Source organism: Parasteatoda tepidariorum, chromosome 4 (assembly GCF_043381705.1).
Source record: "Parasteatoda tepidariorum isolate YZ-2023 chromosome 4, CAS_Ptep_4.0, whole genome shotgun sequence".
Taxonomy (NCBI): Eukaryota; Metazoa; Arthropoda; class Arachnida; order Araneae; family Theridiidae; genus Parasteatoda; species Parasteatoda tepidariorum.
The window spans coordinates 38,234,546-38,253,185 of record NC_092207.1 but is presented as its reverse complement, the minus strand read 5'-3'; the positions used below and the strand labels follow the sequence as shown (position 1 = coordinate 38,253,185).

Genomic DNA, 18,640 nt, shown 5'->3' with positions numbered 1-18,640 from the left:
TAGCTTATTTTTTTACCAATTTTAAATAATTTTTTTAACCAATTTAATTACCAATTTTAATTAAAAATTTATGTCAATAATTATATACCAATTTCTTATGGTTTCCTAAAACGTCATTAACTTCGCCTTTTATTGCATAGGTTATTTTATTTTTATTTCCGCTAATACATATTATCAATATTAATTAAATATTATTAGTACCAATAATTGTATGGCTCTTTTTAACGGCTCTCCTAAACAAAAAAGTATCTTCATTCCTTAAATTTTGCTTTTTCTAGTACATAGCATCCTTTTTATTTTAATTTGCATCTATTACTTAAATTATTACTGAGGGCAGTTGGGGTCAATAATAGTAGGCAATATTTTACATTTCTCCTAAGAAAATTGGTACCAATTTCTATTTATGTTATTTTATTTTTTAACTTCAATTACCGTAGATTTTAAATTAGTTGCTTTTATAGCTTTTAGTTGCTTTTTAAAACTTGTTTTAAAATAATTACTATACACAAAATAAACACATGATATCAGATACCTTTTGTAATAATAATTTGATGATGTATTGCGAGAATGCTACCACGTTAACGTTGTTCATTGAATTTACCTGACACAACGTGAAAAAAATATTAAATATGAGCAATAAGCTCTTTTCTTCATCGAATAAAGCTATAAGCAAATGAATGTCACTGAAGTTATCTTTAAAATATTTGGAAAAATAAAATCGTTTATGGTTTAAAATATGACGCAAAAATTTTAAGCAATGAAAGAATTCCATTTCTTAAGAAGTTCTTCTGAACTATCTAAATGAAAATCTCAAACGAGCTTTAGGAAAGGGAGATAAAATTATCCTTAGCAGCCACTGTCCTAATTTCAGGTTGATTGAACAAACGGTTCTCGAGCTATAGGACACACATACAGATACAAACACAAACTCTTCATTTTATTATTATAGATTTTGTGTCAGTTTCAGTTTACAAAATGCCCATCTCCCTGGTAATAATAGAGGTTGTTCGATCAATTAACGTTTTAAAGAGCAATTAAAGAAATATGTTAACAACTATAATGTATTTTAAGGAAAGTGATGTAAGTATTTGTTTCTTTTTCTCTCTTTAAAGTTGTTGAAAAGTTCGTGGCCCTCTTTGTTTAAAGCCTATCCACCACGATAATGTAGTGCCACATCGGGTACGATTAGTTTTTTATTGCCTTGCCAAAATCCGCGTTAAATAACCGAAGGTAATGGTAGAGCAATTAGAATGTTTTGCAACCGTTGCACACAGTAAAAGAAGCCTTCTTAAAATAAAATAAAATTAAGAGCAGTGATATCTCGAAAAACACCACACATCAAAATGAACAAGTATTAGGCAAGAAGCAAATTTTGTCTACATTATTTGCTTATTTGTTTTGATCCTTCATTAGTTTATATAAACCACCCATCTCCCTAGTATTAGCGCTGGTTGTTTGACCAAATTACGTTCAGTAAAATAAAGTAAGTGTATTAATAAACATTTTTATGCATAACATACAATTATTAAATTATTATTTTCCTTTTTGTTTTTTCAAGTTATTGAAGTTTTTGTGGCACTCTTTGTTTAAAGCCTATCCACCACGACAAGGTGGTGCCACATCGGATAGGATCGGTTTTTAACTGACCTGCCAAAAACCGTATAAAAAGCAGACAGTGATTCGATTTTTAATTGTCCTTTGGCCAAAAATCGTATAAAATGCAATCAATAATTTGGTTTTTAATTGTCTTAAAGCCAAAAACCACAGAAAAAGCAACTGCAAGAGAAGGTTAACTTTTAGTAAGCAACCTTCTTCCTCCTCTTTCTGGGAGGTTGTCCAGACACAACATAAGACCATGGGAAACCCTCATGGTAACACACACCCTGATCAGCAGACTGATCAGCTGGACATCTTTTCCTCTTTGTGCCAGACTGAGTCTGCACAAAGTCAGTTGTAGGTGAATAAGATTTCTCACCCAGTTCATCGATGGTAGCTGAACAGCAACTGAGTTTGGAAAAGAATTTGCAGATCTTTTTGAACCACTTCATAATTTCAGTGGATATTTTAAACACTTTTTGAAAAGAGTTTAATATGAACAAGTTTATCGCACCACTGTCAAAATGGAAATGACTAAAAAAATTTAATTCTCATTGTTACTTTTTTCAGTAAAGTATTGTTGAGATTAAGAAAAAGAAAATATAGTTATGTTAATAACGACTCTAAACAATGACTAACTATATTGTTCATATATACTTCGAGGTTACATTGTTACGCATTAGAATAGATATGCGTGCGTGGTAAATAATAAAAGTTCAATGAAATAAAAGAAAACACTGATTATTAATGGAGTATAATGCACATCTTGTAGCAAGAGATGCTGAAAAATGTTACTTCTTTTTAAAATTAATTGAGTAAATTTTAAAATATTTATATATATATATGCACAACAGTCAAACTTTTTCGCCTAAATATAGTTTGTTTAAATATTTTTTCTTTAAAATTTACTTTTTGTCTTTATTGCCTATTACTTTTTATTATTCAATCGAATCATATTTCAAAATTTTTTGAATCACTTAAAATGACGGTTGATTAATAGCAAAAATGAAACAAACCAAATGAACAAACGGTTTTCCCTAGAAACAGAGCCCGCTAATTTAAAACTAAAGGAAACCACAGAAAGTAATAGTACACTTATTTAAATATGCAGCATTTTAAAAATAAAACAAAAACTGAATGAAAAAAAAGTTGCATTCAAACATGTAACTCGACATAAGTGCCCGAATTTTTTTCTAAATGAATTTTTTGTCTAAAATGAATAAAGAAAGCAGTGGATACATTAATCAGTGTATCAATAATATGAAAAAGAATAAATCAGGATAAATGAAGGAATTGGTAAAGAAGCAAATCAACACGTGGCAGAATCAATCAGAAAATTGAAATGCTTCGAAATTATGACTAATTAAATTAATAAATTATCAATTCAATAAATAACTGAAAGATCGGAAAAACGTATATATATATACAATAAAAAACGAAGTAAAGAATCGGCCAAAACAGTGAATGAGGTCAGCGAATTAATAATTCAACCAATCAGTGTATTTAGAAATCATTGATGCATCGAATTAAAATATATTAGCGAGTCAGCCGTGCGAGATTCACCGATTCATTGATTTGTTGTTGCAGTGATTCACTCGTCTATTGATTTATTGATTCATTAATTCTCTTAATAATTAATTTGTTCTTTTTTTTGATTCAAAGATTCACTCCTTTTTTGATTTTCTAATTCATAATTTATTGACGATTGATAGATTTGGGAATTCGTTGCTTCATCGTTTTTACATAAGTTGACTCATTTTTTGAATTATAAGCGTAATTTAGCTACTTACTTCCACACGTATAATAAATACAAAGCTCTTATTCATGATTGCAGCAAATAACTGGTGAAAAATTTTACTTCCTGTCAATTTAACGTCAGTAGTAAGAAATCAAAACTGCAATTTCCGGTACAGCATTTCGCCTTTTTAATAATATTAGCGTATAGAAACAGCTTTTAGAAAAAAACATTTTTATACTTTTTAACAATTTTTTTCAGTTTTTCTGCTAACACTATTTTTGTTTTGTGGCTTAATACGTTAACTGAATAAAGTAGTTATTTGCCCACTGTCGATTTTATAATGTCAGTTGTTTACAGGAAATGCATTTTGAGTTCATTAATTCTTCAGTTTAATTTTTGTTATCACTTCTTTCTTTGTTATTAACTTCCGTACAATTCAGTTTAAACATTTTCACTTAACTCAAAAAACTAATTTTTTTGGAGAATTTATTGACACAATATACACTTTTATTATAATTCTAAGAAAAAAAGATTAAATTTTTTGACTAAAACTGTATTCTTGTGATATTTTAAAATAAATTTTTTTCAAGTAAACCAAGAATAATGTTCTTCTTTACTAAGTTCTAATGCGTAGAAGGAAAAAACGTTCGAAAAGATTAGCGGCAGATGGAGAAAACGATAACTTTTACTTCAAAGTTTGGCTTACGAGTTTTATAGTTTTCGAACGCAACTGAGAATGGGCCAAGCCTTTTATTCTGTCACATTTCATGGAAAAAAATGGTACTAAGTGTCTGAGTCTTTATTTTCTGTTTGTTGAAGTGTATAGTGCATAAAAGTATTAGGGTTGAAATAAATAATTTTTATTCAAGATTGTGAAAAAAAGAACTTAAAGTAATATTTTCTTCATATTTTTTGAAAAAAATTGCTATTCTGAATTGAAAAAAGAAGTTTAAAATTTAGATAAAAAAATATTTCTATTTCTGCTTAAATTGTATTTAATTTGCTTTTAAAGGAATTAGTTTTGAATATAAATTTGATAAAAATAAAGTTTAATTTTAATTTTATTATAAAATATATTTTAAAATTTTTTTATTTGAATAAAATAACAATTCAATATTGTCTCCTTGGAAATAATTCTCGTGGAAAATACACATCATTGAAGATGGTTTCTCCAGTTCTCTTAGTAGGGCTGCATTTTCAATACAGGAATAGTCTTCATTCCTCAATAGGTTGGTTGATTATAGCCTCTGAAATATTTTACAGTGTTTTAAAATAATGATCCTCGAGATGGTAAATGAAAATCGTCTCCCGATCACAGCATTGCTAAAAAAGTCACATGGGCTCGAGTCGGGTGAGTAAGGAGCTGAGATATCACAGAAATGTGCTCGATGTCTAAAAGCACATTTAATGATATTGCTCTAGGGCAAGGAACATTGCTGTGATGTACGATTTAATTGTTTTTGTTGTTTGATCTTAGAAGCAGGACAACCTTTTGAAGCTTTTAAAGAAACTCTTTCCGAAAGTGTTTATTGACTTTTGACATTAAAGTGCGAACTATTTGTTAATGAATCCGTAGCTACCGATAACCTTTGACTTGCTCATAAGTTCTATTTTGGGGTTTTGGAGAAAATTAAATGTGCCATGCCATGCTCTTCCGTCTGGTTTTCGGATCAGTCTCAAACACCTAACCCTTGTCCACACGCGCTGGAACGAAAAAGGAGATATTTTTTAATGTCAGATGTATGCAGGTTTTATTATATTTGTTATCTGCAAATAGATCTTGTATAATTCTTAATAAAAAGTTTCTTAAAAGGATGAAAATAAACTATAAATTTCGTTCGCCCTATTTCTGTTTCTGTCTTGGTGACGACCTAATATTTCATTCATTCAGAAATACCTTATTAAATAGAGTAAACAACATGTAAATTAGGAGTGAAAGAGAATCTTTATGAGAAATTAAAATAGCTTTTTTTCTGTTTGTAATTAAATTTGTTTTACTTACAGGACCGAGATAGCCTGGTTGGTAGGACACTGGACCCGTGCCCAATTGGTCGTGGGTTCGATCCCAGCCGGCCGAAGACTCCTCGTGTAGTAAATGGTGACTGATGCAAGTTAAATCTGTCGAGTCTCAAAGTCCTCCATGTTCCCATAAGAAATCAATACCTCTGGAGGTACTGAATTGGGGATTGATCGTTCTCTGATTCAGGTCAAAATTTCGATCTGTGGAAGAATAAATGGATGTATGAATGGGTCCACGCTAAAAACGGGTGTGGCAGAAGTCGAATTCTTGGCCATAGATGGCGCCACTGAAAAACAAGAACAATCGCACCCCCTCTGCCTTAATGGTATACGTCAAACAACAACAGAATCTACTCAAAAGTTCTTGGGTACTGAAAATACTTAAATTTTGAATTTTTGAACTGCCCTTTACAGATCAACCGTCTAAAATGTTTCTAGAGCGATTTTCTTGAAACTTCATTTTTTTTAAAAAAAAGTGGCTTATAACGCAAATGTTCGGAGAGTATTTTAAATTTAAATTAAGTGTTTAAGCTTACAATTTTTTTTGGAAGAAGAAATTTGGTTTCTCTTCATCGCTTCTTTTTTGCCAAAATCAATGCGTCAAAATATCCACAATAATCAATGTAATTAGTAGGCAAATATATAATTAAAGTAAATTTGATTTTTTATTCGAATTTAAATGGCTCACTCTAAGAATTTTGCATACCATTCGGAAAGTTGGCCTTTAATTTATGCAGCTACCTCCCTTCTTTGTAATTCCGTTATTTAACTTCACAGTCCTAAAATTCCTTTATTTAATTTGAGGAAAGATGCAATACCCGTAATTGCACCAAACTTCAGCAGGAATTATTAAATTTTACGGTTAGTTTATACGACTATAATATAAAATTCTTTTTGGGCTTGAGTGTGAGAGAGGAAATTGATGGTAATGAGTACCTAAGAACGTGTTGTGTAACCATTCAGGATTGGATATTGCGCTTTTGAAAGTGTCACGCAGTTACTTCGGCATACTTATTACCAACATTAATGATAGTAAAACTGAAATTAGACGAAGACTTTTGATGGTAAGTAGATGCTTTTATTCCCCGAGAAACCAATTTTATAAATGCATACAAAATGCTGATTAGACCTATTGCTTTGTATGGTTCCTGGAATTGTTCACTCAATAAATTTGAGGAAAGCTTTTTTTGAAAGAAAGATTATTTGGTCAATTATCGGAGCCATTTAAAGAGAAGAAAATTTGTATTACCATAAAATTGTATTTAAGAATAACATTCGTTTTACCATGAAATTATAATTGAAGAATCTATATTACCATGAAATATATAATAAAACTAGACCTTCTAACATTTTAAGAAATATTAAGTCCTACAGGATCAGATGGCCGGAACACAGTTTCCGACGTTAAGATGTAGACATTATCACTGATTGACTTTCTCACGAAATTGACATTCTCAAAAATTGAGTATGCGAGAATGAGGCTACGAGGTGGTTGGACAACGTAGAGAAGGATTTGAGAGTGTCGGGAGTGACCAGATGGAGAAACCTTGCAGTAAATAGTTCTGCCAGATGGAAGCAGGCTGTGAAAATCTGGGCCAGCACTATGTTGTAGTGGTGAAGAAGAAGATATAAAGCTTCCTAACTCGATTCGAAGAGCACGCTCGTTTCATCTTTGCGACTACGGTCACAAAGGTCCGTCCGGGTTCAAACCCAGCCGGTGCGAATGTACATATCTTTCTAAATCCTACATATCTTTCTAAAATCTACATTGGTGACCATGGACAACAAGCACGAAACTCTCTCTCTTTCCTCGGCAAACAAACCGCCTTAGTTTAAAACAACGAAACTTTATTGTACTGAACTAAACTTCCAAAACTGAACAGAACATAATATTTACGAGCATGACGGTGATTTACGGTTAGTTGTCATATATTTTACGATAAAAAGTGTACGGTTAGACCTATGTTTTCAGCATTATGATAGGTTTAAGGGAACAATACTTTTACGGTCAGTGTCTGGACACTTGCTGTCGGTCTCTGACCGTAAACTAGACGTTTTTAAAGTGAGAGTGATTGATCGGGGCATTATACCGTAGCTAATTTGTTTTGTATCGTTACAGAATTTTTTTTCTTTCTTTCCTTACAGTTTATTAGTCATGCAATGAAGGATTTTTTGTTAGGATTTTTATTATGCTTATATTATGCATTATATAATATAATGTTTGCCTATTTTTACCCCTTGTTTACCACCCTAACCACATAAATGTAAAATATTATTGTTGTTTAAAATCCACTATGTTTTGAAATAATTTTTATTACTTTCAAAACTTTTCGTCACAACGGAAAAAAACATGAAACATAAATATATTTTTATTCGTAATCTTTTACCTTGAAGTTCATTCAATGTTCTTGTTCTTTTACTAAGCATGAAAGAACAAAAAATGCGTCCATAAATTCTTTAATCCAATCTTGTTATTTTTTAACGGAAGAAGCAATAACGGTCAAATGTTAAATCTCAAGCCTCTCTGATCTCTTTTAATGCTCTGATCTTTAAATGGAAAAGGTGAAGCGCATTTGATTTCTTTTCATACTTCAAATGCGGATTGAAATTTTTTTTCAAGAGAAAATATTGTTAATTTGAATGTTTGTCAAATATTTTTATTGAATTCTTTAGCCTCTTATCTCTAATCTCTTTTTTATAATTTTATCAAATTGATTATTTGTTTATTTGAAGTTACTTTATTTAATTTCCCAAATTAAACACAAATATTTATGTAAGTTTTAACAAAATGCAGAAAAAAAATAAATAAAAAGAACGAAATGATTTTTGATCAAATGATAGAGTTTTTATGCATTGAAATCTTTTATCTCTTATCTTTAATTAGTATTTTAAATTTTATTACTATAATCAGAAAGATAAAAATATTTATGTAAAACTCCAAATTAAAAAAAAAGTTGAAACGCATTTTAATCTTCAATGTTTGTTAACTCCAATTAAAATCTATAAATTTTCTGTGTAAAAAGAAGTAAATTTGAAAAGATCATAACAATTAATTTATTAACTATTAATTAAAAAAGGAAAATATTTATTTTAATTTTCGTCTATGTAGATTTTTCGTAAAGAAAAAGTGAGGAAATGTTCGAACTAAAAAAAATTCGTTTATTTATCAACGGAGATTAAGGTGCAAAACCAAAGAATAAAAATTTTTTTTAGAAAAAAATTTTTTTTGTTAAATATTTTTTAAGCAAAAAACACACAACAAGATTTAAAATGCTTCTTCCAACTAAGGAATAACTCACACAACAAAGAGTTGATATAATTTTTGTCAAAATATATCAGAACTTCGCTCAGAACTGTTCAGAAACTTGACGGAAAAACTCTAACCGCGATTTCGGCTATTCCCTTACTTCATTTATCGTAGAACGTCTTTGCTTTCATTATCCAAAGTGGCAGACGATACATGTTGGAGTTCTATTTTAAGCCTGTCGTCGGCAGGAAATAGCCTGTCAGGGATTCGAACCAGCATTTATCAACTTCAGAATTCGAAATCTTGTTCCGACTCAGCTGCAACTCCCTAAATCCTCCTTAACTGCCCCTTCTTCTTCTTTTAAAGACGACTTTCTTTCACAACAGTTCTGTACAACTCTACTCTAGATAATGTCTCCTGTCGATCTTAATTCTCTTGTTGAAGATTGAAGATATCAAAGTGGATATAAGAAGTAGGAAAAGAAAACTTCGAAGTCTAATGCTGATATAGATTAAAAATTTATTTTTCAAATGTTAAACGAAGTTTTTTCATGAATAAAATGTGAACAAAACAAGTAAGCGCAAAGCGTATGAGTAAATAAAAAAAGAGTTATATTAAATTCGTTTTCCAATTATAGTAAATTCCAATCTGAACTTTAGGTCTGAATATGACTGTCAAATTATCTAACATTTACACTTTATAACGTCTCTGGTCAATCTCAATTTTTCGTTTACAGAATTGAAGATACACTGTAAAAAAACTCGATAAATGTTTAACCAATACTTGGTACAAAGTTTCTAATTGCACCATAAATTGGCTAAATGAAATTTTTTTTTATCTAGGTTGCACCATAAATTAGTAAATATGATCGAGAAATACGCTCATGGCTCAATCGATGGCACCAAACTTTCGTACTACGAGAGGCACAAGCTTTGACTGTGACTGATAACTTATTTTTTAACTGTTGACTGATGGGCGATTTTGTTATCGAAACTTGCTGTCATTTCATGCAAGTTGTCCCTGAAATCGTCTATTTCTTTTGCAGGTAAGAAAACTTTTGCGTTAATTATAGTTTATTTCTTTCATATCATCTTAAGAAATTGTGTTGTCGGTTCTGAAAGAACACACAACAAAATTTCTTCTAGGATTCATTGTATGAATTATCATTGTATGAACTGTAATCTAAGTTTTAAATTTAGATCAAATTGCCGCTTTCGGAGGCAAAAGGAATTCATGAACATTAAAACTGCGAGCAAGCTTGGTGTTACATATTATATTAACTCAGTTATATTGGTGTTTAAATTTAAATACCACCTACAATGTTCATGAATACTCATTTCGATGTTAACAAAGAATTCATTCCCACAATTTTTAGAGTATTTCGACGTAAAGTTTGAAAAAGTATTGCACCAAAGTTCTTAGAGTGCAAGTAAAATATTATCAAGAAATTTTTCCCCCAATCGGCTTAGAAAAAATAATTCCATGCTTAAAAATACTTAGTTTATTACAGTTATTCTCTTAGAAATATCGAATTTTCTTTGAACCACAATATCGTTCCAATTTTCTGAAACCCTTGATATTGCGTGAAATTGGAATATATTATTTTACTCGATTACTTGATACTATGTCTTAACTTTCAAGTTATCACCTTTTTTAAGATTGCTTTAAATTTGCACCATATTATGATTTAAAATACCAATGTTATGGTTAAAAATATTAAAAAAAAACGTTTCTAAACCGGACGTAAATATTTGTTTTGTTATATCTTATTCTGGTTTTCCGTATTCAAAACATATATTTGTTTCCAGAAATACAATAAGAATACGACGCATTAGGGAAGTTTATTTACTTTTCTAAATGGTTAAAGATAGTGTAGATAAACGATACATTTATTGTTTCTTTATTTTTGACCAATAGAGATGTATCTTTGCGATAAAATTAATGAAATACTAGAAGAGAAAAAGAACTGTTTATTGTTCTTAGCTGCAGGCTATACCTTTTCATTTGCGCCTTATTTTTGTTGTATTGGAGATTTTATCTTATTCTTTTGAAAGTTCCTTACATTTATATTTAAAAGTAAAGCGTGTTCATAAAAGTTACTTTTTTACTAAACTTTAATTTTATCGCTCAATTTAAGTGAATTGAATCTCTAGAAATAGTATATTATTTTGATGAAATAGTAATAAAGTATATATATTTTTTCTAATTAGGGTCTAACGGACATTTAAAAGACATTTATAACCAAATAGCATAAAATCCTTAATAATTACGTAAATTCGCACTTTTTAGTTTTACTTTTACAAATGATATTTAGATTTACTTTTATTAAGTCCACAATTACCAAAGTAAGTTAATGCCTTAGTTAAATATAACAAGGACCTAATTAAAGTAAAAGATTTTTCAACACTTAGTTATTTTTTAAAGAAATATTAATTTTTTGAAACACTCATGCAATTTCAATATTAAACAACGCAACAAATCATTATTTAATTGGTTTAAATTATTATCAATTACAAATAAGTCTTTTAATAAATCAATAATTCAAAACTGGGATTCTATTATTTTTTGTCTTCAATTTTATTTAAATGGATTAATATTTGAAAATAAAACCTAGTGGTTCAAATATTAGGTACGGTTTGTTATTAGAATCCCAGTTTTGAATTATTGATTTGTTAAAAGACTTGTTTGTAATTAATAATAAATGGATTAATTCTCGAAAATAAAACCTAGTGGTTCAAATTTTAGGCACGGTTTGTTATTATAAATAAACAAACCATGTAGTAATGATTCATTCAAATTATTTAATTAATATTAAGTAACTTTTCAAACCACTAATTATCTGAAAGATCTTTTACATCATATTTAGTTTCATTGATTTTCCTCAACTGTTTAAAATTAAATTGACTTAAATTATTTTTTTCCCAGTTAATTGAAGTTTAAATTAAATTTTTTTTTACTATAGAGCATAAAATTTTAATACCATTACGAATTACAAAATTGTAATTTCTTTAAATTCACGTTTAAATAAATCAGAAAAGCATAAATTATGAAACCGTAAAAGAATGACGAAACTGTCTTTTAAAATTCAAAACCCCTTATTTTAAGAATCAACCATCTAAAGACTTATTTGGTGAGAAAGTGAGATTAACCGTTTTTACCCGAACAGACAAGAGAAAAAGGAGAGTTTCAATTCCGTCCCAAGCACTTCAAGCTTTTAAGGAATGCTGTGAATCATCTATTCAAAGTGGATGCGACTTAATATTAAATGCTGTACGCTCATTCTCCACTCGAGCCCTGTTATAGAGCACATTATTCATGACTGTCTTTTAATTATATATTCTTCGTCCTGTTATTTGAATTCTGAAAAGCTTGCTGCTTAAGATTTAATGGGAATTGTGGGTAAAGCTCCCTTTCGTGTCAAAATATATGGAGCCATTTATTTTTAATGACTCGATTTAGCTATTTTATTTTAAAAAGTAATTTTTAGAAATGAACAATGAATTTCCTTCAGAAGCTGGAAGAGAAAATTTGTTAATTTCTTAAAAAATATTTTGAATTATTGCATTTTTTTAAATAGTTTCTTTCGTGTAAGTTTTTAAATTTTAAATGCTAGTATTTATCTTGAAATGTTTAACATACTTTTTTACGATAAATAAAATATAAAAGTTCACTATAATAATTTTCATTATTAGCAAACAAGCTTCTAAGTTGCCTTTACACTAATTTTATTAAATTTATTTAATTCAAGGGTAATCAAATTTTTATTTTTGTAAATTCCTAGTTTTAATATATTTGAAGTTTTCGATACTTCTCCATTCTAATAAACAAATTAAAGCTGTTTGTTAGTTTTAACAGAAATGTAAATAATTACTAAAAGAATATAATTTTTAATGATACTGAAAGTAGAATTTTGTTAAAATAGTTTTCATTATAAGTCATCAACATTATCACATTCACAGAAGTAATTTATCATTAATAATTTAATTAATATGTTTGTCCAGCGATTTTTTTGAAAATCGGTAAGATATTTGTTTTTTTTTTTGAAAAAAAAAATTTCAAAGTTGCTCACTTAAACTGAAATTTCTTTTATCCTCTTGTCTTTAAATAAAAGCTTTTTTTCAATTTAATTACTTCTTACCGTTAGTTTAAATCAATTAAATATTTATTCTTGACATAATGCAATTTAAATATAAAAGAATGCCAACGAGGAATCTATAGTAGTTAAATTAAAAATACGTCAAATCAGGATTTACTACGTGCAAAAAAATGCAATATTACATTAATAGAATTAGTTAATTGAATCCTTCTGTTTTTATTTGCTAACTTTTTTATTAGTTTTAGTAAAACTTTTTTTTTTGTTGTTCTTTAAAATTGTTTTCAAATTGATAATATTTATCTTTACTTCTAAATTAAATATTTAGAAAAGTATTTTTTTTTATGTATTTTTCACGTATCAGCAATAAATTTAATTTTAATTTCGCAATTATTTTTTCATGAGTACATTTGCCATTTCAGTCGAAATTTGTATTCATTAATAAAACTTTTTTATAAATACGATATCTTAAACAATTGGGTATAAAAAGTTTTAAACATATTAAAGAACTTATTAATAATAATGAATTAAAATGCCACTGAAAATAATTTTTCAAATTTATAAACTTGAGATTTATGAAAATTTTATCACTTTTTGTTGTTTTTTCATGTCTTACTGCTTTTGTTGTAAATACAATATTTTTCTTAAGGAACATTTTTCTGCATTTAATTTAGGTTACTTATGAATATTTTCCCTTCAAATTTTTCGTTTTTAAATTATCTAAGTTTTTCTTAACGATTTTTTCATTTTTAAAGAAGCATTTATAAATTCTAGGACTAGAAAATGCGAACTCAAATTGTAAAGAACCCAATATTAGGATCCTGAATCCTGTAGCACTCACTCATTGTGACAAAAAATACATATTACTTGAAAGCTAGATTATTTGCTAGTTACTAAATAAAAGGAACATCTATCTTTTAAATGAAGACTCGTAATCACTGCTTTTGGTGTTTAGTTTTAGAATATTTTTGAAATTTTTATTATTGATGTCAGAATAGGGTTAAGTGAGAAAACTGTGTTGTTAGAGATGTCTGATGTATCAAAAGTCTGATGTTTCAAAATCGTATCCTATCACAACAAGACTGGGATTAGAATTACACTGATAAATAGTCTATATAGATATCTGACAAGTTGTTTAGATTTTCTAATGCAGTTTATTAAATTATTTTGCTAATTTCAAATCTGAAAACCATTTTATCTTATTTTATAACCACCGTGGAACAGTTCACACAATTCTGAGTTTACAACTACAATGCTCAACTCTATAGTCTTGTAATTTTGAACCCAACCTAAAAGACAAGGGAGCTCCTCGATAAAGCTTTAGGACAAACTAGCCTCCGTAGTGGACTTTTTGATGGAACTAACCCGTATGTGCGTTACATGGAGGGAAAGCCCGAAAACCTTGCACGGTGATCGCAAGGGGATTTTTACCCATTATTCGCCTACCACTGAGGATATTTTGTGGTTGGTGTGAGCCTTAACAACCAGCCACCGCTGGGATTCAAACCTAGTACACCTTATTGGGAGACGAACACTCCATCTCCTGAGCCACCGAGGCTTGACAAATCCGTTGGATCAAGCATTAGTAGAAATTTGCCTTCGTGGAGGATTTTTGATGGAACTAGCCGGCATTTGCGTTACGTGAATAGGAAAAAAACGAAAACCTCCCGATATTAGCAAAGGGGAATTTAACCCATGATCAGTCTACCATTGAAGAACTTTTATGTCAGCACTGTGGTTGGTACGAGCCAGGTTCAATATTCGTATCGACCAAAAATTTTCTTCGAACATCATTCATAATTTTTTCCAACAACGGTTTTATTAATATCTTATGCAACACTATATAATATTTTCGTTGTCAGCGAGAATATTCAAGAGCGACTCAAGGAGTTAATTAACTACAATTAATTCGAAATTTGTGCACTTGCAAAATGCCCAGGCATTCCGACAGTTTCTAAAATAATTCTTCTTGTCGTATATCAATACCATTCAATACCTTTAGCACTTGCAGAATTTACAATTGACTTAGAAACGCACGAATAAATTACTCTTTCCTTTTTCAGTAACGTCAGATCCTGATTACAATTCTGGATTCGAGGATTTTTAATTGTTTTTTTGCTAAAATTGAGTCAGATCATTCAATAAGTATTGAACGAACATATTGCTATATGCAGTATTTATTTTTGATTATATGCAGTATATAGTTGGTGTCTTACAACGGATATTAAAGGCTGACTCAAGGAATCAATTAATTACAATTCTTACAAAGTTTGTGCATTTGTGAAATATTCAGGCATTCCTACAGTTTTTAACATAATTCCTCTTTTTGCTCGTCTCAATACCAGTAGCACTTACAGAATTTACCGAAGTCGGAGAAACGCACGTAGATCGCATTCTTTCTTCTTTCAGTAACGTGTCAGATCCTTCAATCCTACAATCTTGTATTCGAGGATTTCTGAACATTTTGTGCAAAAACTGTGCCAAATCATTTAATAAATACTGAGGAACATATTGCTACTTGCAATATTCATTTTTGATTATTTGCAGTGCATTGCAAATAGGAAAGATCTAGAAACTGCTAGGGAATTCATTGTTATAGGCTATAATTTTTGTTAATCCAATGACATTACATCATAGATTAATATAAAAATATCACGTTTTATAAGTAGGTATCAATAATATGCCAATTACAAATATTTAAAAGTATTCCTACAGTTAATCACATTTTTTAAATTTCCATGTGAAGTTTTAGCCAGTTTTGTTAACTCTAATACCCAATACTGTGATTGACCACGATACTAATTCGTGAAATTTTGATAATGTATTTTTAATTCTTCTTACATTATTAACAGAAATGAGTGTACGTACAAATGACACGGATTTTGACTAGGATTTTTAAACATCTCATCTGAAAACTGTACCAGAAAACTTAATAACTGTTGAGGAATATATTGCTAATAGTCAATATTTATTTTCAATTATGCTCAGCACATACGCGATATTCCTTTACCAGAAATCCTCTGAAAATAAAAAATGCATAATCAGTCTTTATCCTTTGTCCTCAGAGGCCAAAATAATAGCAGGATTCTGATGTTAATAATAATAAATTCGGGTTCACGTGACTTCGTAATTGACTAGCATTTGAAAAATGGGATATTTTTAAATAATTTTCCCGAAAACTGTGGCAACTAATTTAATAACTGTTAAGGAATAAATTGCTAATAGCCAATATTTATTTCCGATTTATGCACAGCACATTAACACTGTTCCACCATCATGAATCATCTGAAAATATAAGAAGCTCGATCAATCTTTACAAGAAGGATCTTTGCTCATCGGAGACCAAAATAATAGCAGACGAGTGATAGAAAGATTCAGGTGCTATTAATGATAAATTCAAATTCAAATGACTTCATTATTGTCTAGGATTCTAAAATTGGATATTTTTTAATATTCTGTTCGGAAACTGTGACAACTAATTTAATTGTTGAGAAATATATTGCTACAGTCAATATTTATTTTTGATTATCCACAGTGAGCAAGCGGTGTTCTACCATTAGGAATCATCTGGAAATATAAGAAGCAATATTGATTTTTACCAGAAGGGTCCGCTCTCATCAGAGACTAAAGTAATAGTATCACTTTATATACCGCAATCTTTCCCTTTCAACATTCGACCCTAGCTACCAGCTAATCTCAAAGAAAAGCCATTTCTCCAGGTTTGGTCAGATTCGCTCGATTTGCCAGAAGCAGCAACTTGTTGTTTGCAATAAAGGGGAAACCCCCAGGAGAAAAGGAGGGGGCAAGAAGATCAAAGATTTCTTTCAAAGGGCCTACTACGTAAATAAAAAAGAATGTAACGATCTACCATTTTTTTCTTCATTTTTCGTAAGAGGTAAGAAAGCGAAATTATCATGCACCTCAAATCGATAAATTCATTTTTGGATTTTTAGCAATGTAACTCTCATTTTGAAAATTTCAGCAATCCTTGAGCTGCACTGCGTTATTTTTAACTTTCATTTCGTTACGAAATCACGTAATTTCGGGCAAAGTGGAGATTCATATATTTTATGAAAGTAGTTCTTCACCTGTGCATCGTGTCAATTCTTTCTGGAAGTTCATGTTGTTTCCCGTTTTTAAGGTAAATATTAATGCAACATATAATTATATGGTGAATTAATTATATTACCTACAGAAATTATATAATGAATTTTTATAGTGAATTGTTTGGCTAAAGTATATCTTACGCCAATAGAGAGATTCTGCATATCGTTTGTTTTATGTTGACCTTAACCCTTTGACGCAAAGTTTTCCTTAAACATATGTTTCATATTTTTTTCTATATGTCGTATTAATTTAAGTGAAATAAGTGAAACACATCATAATTAGCATTTTAATAATTTATTGATATGAAATACAGCATGAAATACTGGTGTCTTTTTCTGCGTTAAAGGAAAAATCTTCCAAACACGCGGCTCATTTGCCAGCAATAATTTTTTTTCAAATTTGCACTTATTTACAGTTATTTCGATCTACACGAGCCTGTAGCACTCACTCATTGTGACAAAAAATACATATTACTTGAAAGCTAGATTATTTGCTAGTTACTAAATAAAAGGAACATCTATCTTTTAAATGAAGACTCGTAATCACTGCTTTTGGTGTTTAGTTTTAGAATATTTTTGAAATTTTTATTATTGATGTCAGAATAGGGTTAAGTGAGAAAACTGTGTTGTTAGAGATGTCTGATGTATCAAAAGTCTGATGTTTCAAAATCGTATCCTATCACAACAAGACTGGGATTAGAATTACACTGATAAATAGTCTATATAGATATCTGACAAGTTGTTTAGTATTTCTAATGCAGTTTATTAAATTATTTTGCTAATTTCAAATCTGAAAACCATTTTATCTTATTTTATAACCACCGTGGAACAGTTCACACAATTCTGAGTTTACAACTACAATGCTCAACTCTATAGTCTTGTAATTTTGAACCCAACCTAAAAGACAAGGGAGCTCCTCGATAAAGCTTTAGGACAAACTAGCCTCCGTAGTGGACTTTTTGATGGAACTAACCCGTATGTGCGTTACATGGAGGGAAAGCCCGAAAACCTTGCACGGTGATCGCAAGGGGATTTTTACCCATTATTCGCCTACCACTGAGGATATTTTGTGGTTGGTGTGAGCCTTAACAACCAGCCACCGCTGGGATTCAAACCTAGTACACCTTATTGGGAGACGAACACTCCATCTCCTGAGCCACCGAGGCTTGACAAATCCGTTGGATCAAGCATTAGTAGAAATTTGCCTTCGTGGAGGATTTTTGATGGAACTAGCCGGCATTTGCGTTACGTGAATAGGAAAAAAACGAAAACCTCCCGATATTAGCAAAGGGGAATTTAACCCATGATCAGTCTACCATTGAAGAACTTTTATGTCAGCACTGTGGTTGGTACGAGCCAGGTTCAATATTCGTATCGACCAAAAATTTTCTTCGAACATCATTCATAATTTTTTCCAACAACGGTTTTATTAATATCTTATGCAACACTATATAATATTTTCGTTGTCAGCGAGAATATTCAAGAGCGACTCAAGGAGTTAATTAACTACAATTAATTCGAAATTTGTGCACTTGCAAAATGCCCAGGCATTCCGACAGTTTCTAAAATAATTCTTCTTGTCGTATATCAATACCATTCAATACCTTTAGCACTTACAGAATTTACAATTGACATAGAAACGCACGAATAAATTACTCTTTCCTTTTTCAATAACGTCAGATCCTGATTACAATTCTGGATTCGAGGATTTTTAATTGTTTTTTGCTAAAATTGAGTCAGATCATTCAATAAGTATTGAACGAACATATTGCTATATGCAGTATTTATTTTTGATTATCTGCAGTATATAGTTGGTGTCTTACAACGGATATTAAAGGCTG

The 18,640-nt window shown here is 30.0% G+C and overlaps 1 long non-coding RNA gene across 1 annotated transcript in view; it reads left to right on the top strand.

The window, feature by feature from the left end:
* The first annotated feature begins 5,342 nt into the window (after window positions 1–5,342).
* Window positions 5,343–18,640, top strand: part of LOC139425491 (uncharacterized) — an 88,535-nt gene continuing 75,237 nt past the window's right edge. The window contains exons 1-2 of the long non-coding RNA XR_011636690.1: window positions 5,343–5,721; window positions 9,443–9,645. This is a non-coding gene — a long non-coding RNA (uncharacterized lncRNA). The remainder of the gene's footprint in view (window positions 5,722–9,442; window positions 9,646–18,640) is intronic.